Source organism: Aedes aegypti, chromosome 2 (genome assembly GCF_002204515.2).
Source record: "Aedes aegypti strain LVP_AGWG chromosome 2, AaegL5.0 Primary Assembly, whole genome shotgun sequence".
NCBI classification, from domain to species: domain Eukaryota; kingdom Metazoa; phylum Arthropoda; class Insecta; order Diptera; family Culicidae; genus Aedes; species Aedes aegypti.
The window spans coordinates 153,198,980-153,206,216 of record NC_035108.1 but is presented as its reverse complement, the minus strand read 5'-3'; positions in this window follow the sequence as shown (position 1 = coordinate 153,206,216).

The window sequence follows — 7,237 nt, the reverse complement described above, 5'->3', positions numbered from 1 at the left end:
CCACCATTTGATTGATATTATCACCATCATCCCCCGGTGATTGGTTCCCCGCATACATCAGTGTAGAAGACCAGCAGCGGTCATCGAACGGGAACGGATAAGTATCAATTTGTATACCTACTCCACATCTATTGAATTGCTTTCGCATCTCCGAACAAACAGTGTTGAGTTCAAGGTTGTTTGTTGTTTCTCCTCTGTCTCTCTCCCGGTGCATTTCGGCCGTATAGAGGAGTTTCTTACAAAATAGCCCACTGATTGGTTAAGTTTTTTCTCTCGATTTTTCTTTTTTTATGTTAATATATTTTGCTTATTTAGGGGAGGTGTGTACAAAATAGTTCACTGATAGGTTAATTTTTTTTCTGCATTTTGTTTTGTTTTATTATTATTATTATTATTATTAATATTATTATTATTATTATTTATTATTTGGTTGCGGTTGAATTCTTTTCCGCATGGACGAATCGGATGGAGGCGATACGCCTCCTAAAGATCTCGTTGCTCGAACGCGGTTTTATCAACCGTCTTCGGCTGGGTCTTGGGTTGTCTATTTCCGGCGCAAAAATAAGATTTTGAATGTGCTCTCGATCTCTAGAAAGCTGACGCGTAAACATCCTGGGACCGTTATTCACCAAGTGAACCAATCCAAGCTGCGTGTAACTGCACCTAGTTACAAAGCAGCGTATTTACTGTGGAGTACTTTATCTACATACCTGCCAGAGAAGTCGAGGTGGAAGGGAAAATTATCGACGCGAGTCAGACATGTAAAGACATTAGGACTGGCAAAGGCATTTTCGAGAACCGGTCCATTCCTGATGTGGCTATACTGGATTGTAAACAATTGCAATCAGTTTCCATGGAAGGAAATAAGAAAGTGTTTTCGCCGTCAGCCTCGTTTCGTGTAACTTTTCCTGGTTCCGTTCTCCCGAAATTTGTTTGCATCGATAGTGTTTTTTACCCAGTGCGCCTATACGTGCCGAAGGTATTTAATTGTACCAACTGCAAACAGCTTGGTCATAGTACTAGCTTTTGCGACAGCAAGCCCCGGTGTGGCAAATGCAACCAAGCTTACTTGGAAGATGCTTGCACACAGGAAGCTGAAAAATGCAGCTACTGTGTTACCTGCTAGCTCACCGAAGCTAGGGAAGGGAGACAATTATAGGGTCGTTTACCTTACTCTCAACATTACATACACTCACGGTGGTACTCACCTACAGTAGGAGCTACACACGCACGTGTGTTGCGCGACACGTGCCCACCAGTGCAACAAGGAGGAAAAATCGGCAATCAGTGTCGTATCTAGGGGGACTCAAAAGCTGCTCAAACTATCAATTCTGGCTCAACCACAACGGGCGAGGCTTGACGACTCCTTTGTGAGTCCGGTAACGAAAAGCAAAGTGAAAGTGGCGAAAGAGACTAATCAAGGCTTGCTCTTTAAATGAATGCGCTGTACAAATTAACTTCTCATTCTAACATGCTAATTTATTAGCCATAATCGGCTGAATAGTGACGACACAACACTTTGGGGTAGGGTACTTGCGGTTTGGTACATTCTTGGCAGGGCGGCGACTGGAGGCTCGAAGCGGCAACGGTTGGTGGCAGGTGGTGGTGGTTGATGGCGGGTTGGTGGCGACAGGCGGCGATTCTCCGCGGGTTGGTGTATGGGAGATATCTAGCCGGCGGACTAGATGGTGATAGGCGAACTACGGAGTCTTGATCGGTTCCACGGGAAGTTTGGCAACTGTCCCACCGTGAACTTGGGTGATGGAATCCTTCACGGACCTGGACCGGGGTGCTGGAGTACGACAGTCCCGATAACGTCCGGAATGGATAGAATGGCTTTGTTGGCTTCGACGGCTTTGTAGTCGCTCTCCTGAACGGCTTGGTGGCACGGAACAATGGCGGTTTTGGGCACAGGTGAAGACAATGGCCAGATGACAAAGACCAAATGTGATGGCCGAGAACAATGACCGACGCCCGGGATCTGAGCGTGGCCAATCCAAAATGGCCGGTTTCGTGCTCCGGATGGAGGTTGTAGCACGTAACGTGGGCACCCTTTTCAGCGTCTGTCCGTCCTTGGCGTTTTGGGAGATGAAGCTAGGTGCGCTTGAAGGGAAAAAGGGCCGCTTTTGTCCTGTGGAGGAAATAACCACCGCTTTCTCCGCCAAGCGATGCAGAAAAAGAGAAAAAGGCCCGCTTACAGGACCTACCCCCGTGATTAGTACCCTTGTGACGTCACTGTGATTTTTAATTTGTACAATATACATGTTTTAACATTAAATTTACCTTTTTCTCCGCAAACTAACACTATTTGTTCTGTTTTATGTACACGTGTGTTTTGGGCTTAACAAAAACCTATTAACAAAGAAATAACAATACCGTTTTTATCCTACTAACAATGCACCTTTTGTGTCACTAACCATACATGTAATCTTCGTTTCTTCAACAATTGTGTTTTCGTTATTATAACGTATCGTTTTAAATTTTACTTTTACCACCTAATAAAGAGAAACAATAATTAGAAAATTTCACCACTTTTAATTATTCAACTCACAGTCTAAATTAAGTAACAATTTTCCGACGCGCACTACTACTCCCGTTTATGGTTACGGACAGACTAAAGAGTTCGAGCCGAAAGCTGAGCTTTTTAATGATCAAAATGATACGACCGAACACGAAATTAGCCGACATTCGGAATGTTCTGACTGTTTGGCAACCCTTCCAGCATGCGACATCTGAAGGCCAGTGATAAACGTAAGGCAAGCTTTCAGTCTTTTGCTTGCGCTCAAACCGCTGCAAACAAATACCATGCATGACATGTATGTTGGTGTTGAGATCTAATCGGCACTCACACTGAATACCGACAGGAGAGTTACTCTCGCCCGTATTGAGTGGTGATAGTGCACGGTGGGTTTAATGGAGGAAAAAGGACCTTGCGGTGGAGCCGGCAAGTAATTATTGGAACCACCGGTTACATTACCTTATATTCCCCCCCTTTTTGAATGCTTCAAACTGCATTTATTTTTCAATCAGAGTTTACTAATTATTAATTACAACATTAATCGATTTCCGATTTATGTTAAATATATGAACCTCTAGGGCCCACCCTGTACTTTCCATTTACCTTCATCGTACTCACGATGAAGAAAAGAGCTGTGATGTTAAAGTCACCAAAATAGCTTTGGTGAGCGAATTTGACGGATAGCGCCGACAATTTTTGTCGCATAGGATTCATCGAATGTAGCGCGGTTGTTGCACCATGGCCAGATTCATTTCCCGAGCGCGTGCACGGAAAGAAATAACAATTGTGATTTAAAAAAAAAACAGTAGCGGAAAATCAACTGATGATCATTGTCAGCAATGGTAAATCGGTCTGATGTATTCTGCGCAGTTCATATGTATTTTCCACACGTTCTCCTATAATTGTTTTTAATCCACTTCGATACCGTCAATCCGCCCCCAAACTGGATGGCGTACACTCAGCTTAACGCAATTTATAATTAAGTATTGAGTTGTATATATTAGTATATATTAGTTGTGGTGCTAGAGGACATCTTGAAAATTCACTGAGATTCTTTCAGAAACCCTTCTGAAATTATTATATGTAGTTATTTCTTTGATCGCTCTGATTTTTCCAATAACCTCCTTGGGACTTCCTATTGGACTATCCCAGAAACCCATCTTGGGTTATTATGGAAATCCTTTCAGGATTCTGCTGTAAAATTCTAGAATTCTGCCGTAAAATTCTGGAATTCTGCCGAAAATGATTTAATGATTGCTTTCCAGTGTAATGGAATCTATTTTAAAAATCTGGGTTCGGGGATTCTCACAAAATTTCTCGGGATTTCTTCTGGAAATTCAATCGAAATTATTTTTTAAATTCTGATATTTTCCTCGTAATTCTTCAGTATTTCTTCCGTGAAACTCTTTGAAAGTTCTTCAAAATCCCTTTGAGATTCTTTCCGAAAAATGTCTTAGATTATACCTATTATTCTAGAATACTCTCGGAAAGACGCCTGAGACTAAAATCAAAAAAATCTATTATTTCACTTCACTTTCTTCCGTGCAAATTCTTGGGATTCTTTCGGAAATTCCTCTGGAATTCTGTTGTAAATCCCAATGGAATTCTCCCAGAAATCCCTGTGGAATACTTCCGAAAATCCTGCTAAGAATCTTCCAGATGACGGGGATTTTTTTAAATCTTTATTTATGGAAATCATCCGAAAATTCCTCTGTAATTGTTTGTAAATCCTCCTTATATTCTTACAGAAATCCTTCTTATATTCTTACAGATTTATTGCTATTGATTTTATTGTTTCTGCCTGAGATAATTTTGTATATCCAGAATTTTTCCGAAAATTCCTTCGTGATTCTTTAGAATTTTTTTCTAACATTTTTTGAGAAAAAAAAAACTCTGAGATTCTTCTGGAAATTCATAAGGAAGTGTTTTTGATTTTTTTCGTGATTTATCATTGATTTTCCTTGAAAATTTTCTTAAATCCTTGGCAGAATTTTCTGAAAATCCCACTTGAATTCAAATGGAAATCCTCCAAGAAAACTACCGGACAGCCACTAGGACTTTAAAAAAATACCTATGAGATTCTTTGATTACTGATTTCTTTTTCTGAGCATCTTTTGAAAGTGACTTTTAAATGGTTCTGGAAATTCCATTTGAAATTATTCCGTAAATCTTTCTGGAGCTCTTCTGGACATCGTAATTATTCTGGAAAATATTCATGAAATCGTCTGGATGTCTGTGACTTTTCGTTGAAACTTCAGGGGTTCTTGCGAAATAACTTCTGGGATTCTTTTGGATATCACTGTAAAAAAAAAAACATTCAAAATCCATTCGAAATTCTCCTGAGATTGTTTCAGGAATTTACGAGAATCCTTAAAATAATTCCTTTAGAAATCTCCCTGATAATATTTTAGTGATTTCTCTGTGGTTCTTCTGTAAATCGACCTGGGGTTCTTCCGTAAACCCTCCTTTAATTCCAAATCAATTTCCAGAAAAATTTTCAGAAGGATATTTTTAGGAATCCTGTATATTTTTCCCTAAGAATCTCAATGTAATTAAACAAAATACCAGAACAATTTACGGTTGAATCCCACAAAAACTTCCGGTGGAATTCTTGAATGCTTATCATTCAAGCAGAATTCCAGTCGTATTTCCGGATGAATTTCGGCAGGTTTTACGGAAGAATCCCAGCGGAATTTCTTGAAAAATTCCAGTAAAATTTCTGGAAGAATATTTGAAAGATGTTTTGAAGTCCTCCAGCAGGATAACAGAAAGAAATCTGGGGGTATTGTAGAAGAATTTCCGAAAGAATCCTAGAGAGATAGTCGAAATAATAACAGTTTTCTTGAAAAATTCAGGAAACTCCCAGAGTCTAGAGGTAATTCGGGAAGAATTTCTGCAAGAATCCTTAACAGAAGCATTTGAAGGATCCTCAGAAAGATTTTCGAAAGTATCCCAGAAGGCTTCCCGAAAGAATGCTAGAAAGATATCTGGAAGATTTCCTACAGGATTTTTGGAAGAGTCCCAGACAAATTTGAAGAATATGGACGTAAAAATCTCAGTGGCATTTCTAGAATAATTTCAGAAAGATTTTCGGAAGCATCCTCGAAAGTATTCTAAAGGGATTCCGAAAGCATCTCAGGTGATTTCCGGAAGAATACCAGAGGTATTCTCATAATAATCCCAGAAGTATTTCCGGAAAAAGGCCAGAGTTATTTTCGGAGGAATTCTCGACGAATTTGTAGTAGAGTCGTAGTACATTTTTTGGAAAATGCTCTAAAAATATCCAGAAGAATTGCATCAGGATTTTTGTTAGAATCTTCCATTGAATTTCCGAAAGAATCTTCGAAAATTTCGATTCGAATTTGATTTCCAGGATTTCAAAAGTAATCCTTAAGGAGATAAACGCAAACTCACATACAGATTTATGCAAATATTCCAATAAAATGTCCAGAAGAATCACAAAGGATATCCGAAAGAATCTCAGATATAGTACCGGCATGCTAACGATTTTTTTTAGATGAGTCCAAAAGCGATATCTGGAAGTATTCTGTGATTTCCAGAAGAACTTAGAGAAAAATCAGAAATAATCTCAAGATTTCCAGAACAATCCCAGAGAGGTTTTGAAGGATTCATAAGTGATTTAAGGAAGAATCCCAGGAGGGAAATTCCATAGAATTCTGGAGTAATTTCTGGACCAATGTCTTTTTATATGATGTATCAATATTTACAAGTAATTATAATAAACAAGTATTTATGGAACAGTAACAATTTTAATTTATCGCCATAATTGAACGACAATTTTAATTAGAATGTGCATCCACCACATCATCCCTCTCAGAAGGATTGTGATTCTCAATATTTTTTTTGCGGTGATTCAGAATTGTAATCACATACTAGTTTAATTGTATGTGGTGTCATTCAATATTTCAAATAAGATTCGTTAAGCCGACCATGTTGATCCTTCGACATGAACCAACGAGCATTGCTTGAAATAATGAGATTTTTTCGATTACTTTGATTACTGATTTCTTTTTCTGAGAATCTTCTAAAAGTTACTTTCAAATGATTCCGAAAATCCCGTTTGAAATTATTCCATGAATCTTTCTACAGTTCATCTGGACATCGGAATTATTCTGGAAAATATTCATGAAATCTTCTGGATGTCTGTGAATATCCTTTAAATCTTTCAGGTATTCTGGCGAAATAACTTCTGGGATTCTTTTGAATATCACTGTAATTTGGATTTAGAATTCTCATGGGATTATTTCAGATATTAACGAAAATCCTTCATACAGAAGTGATGTTTCTGTGAATCGCCTTGGAATTCTTCTGGAAATCCTTCTATAATCCCAAAACAATTCTCAGAAAATTTTTCAGAAGGATATTTTTAAGAATCTCAATAGAATTTCTGAAAAATACCAGAACGATTTACGGTTGAATCTCACGAAAACTTCCGGTGGAATTCTTGAATGATATCCGGAAGAATGACAGTCGTATTTTTGGATGAATCTTAGCAGGTTTTACAGCACAATCCCAGCAAAATTTATTGAAAAATTTAGAATAGAGAGATATCCGAAAAAAAAACTCCAACAGGATTTTTGTAAGAGTCCCAGGAGTATTTCAAAGATATTGGCGTAAAAATCTCAGTGGAATTTCTTGAAGAATTTCAGAAAGATTGCCGAAAGCATCTCAAGTCATTTTCGGAAGAATACCAGAGGC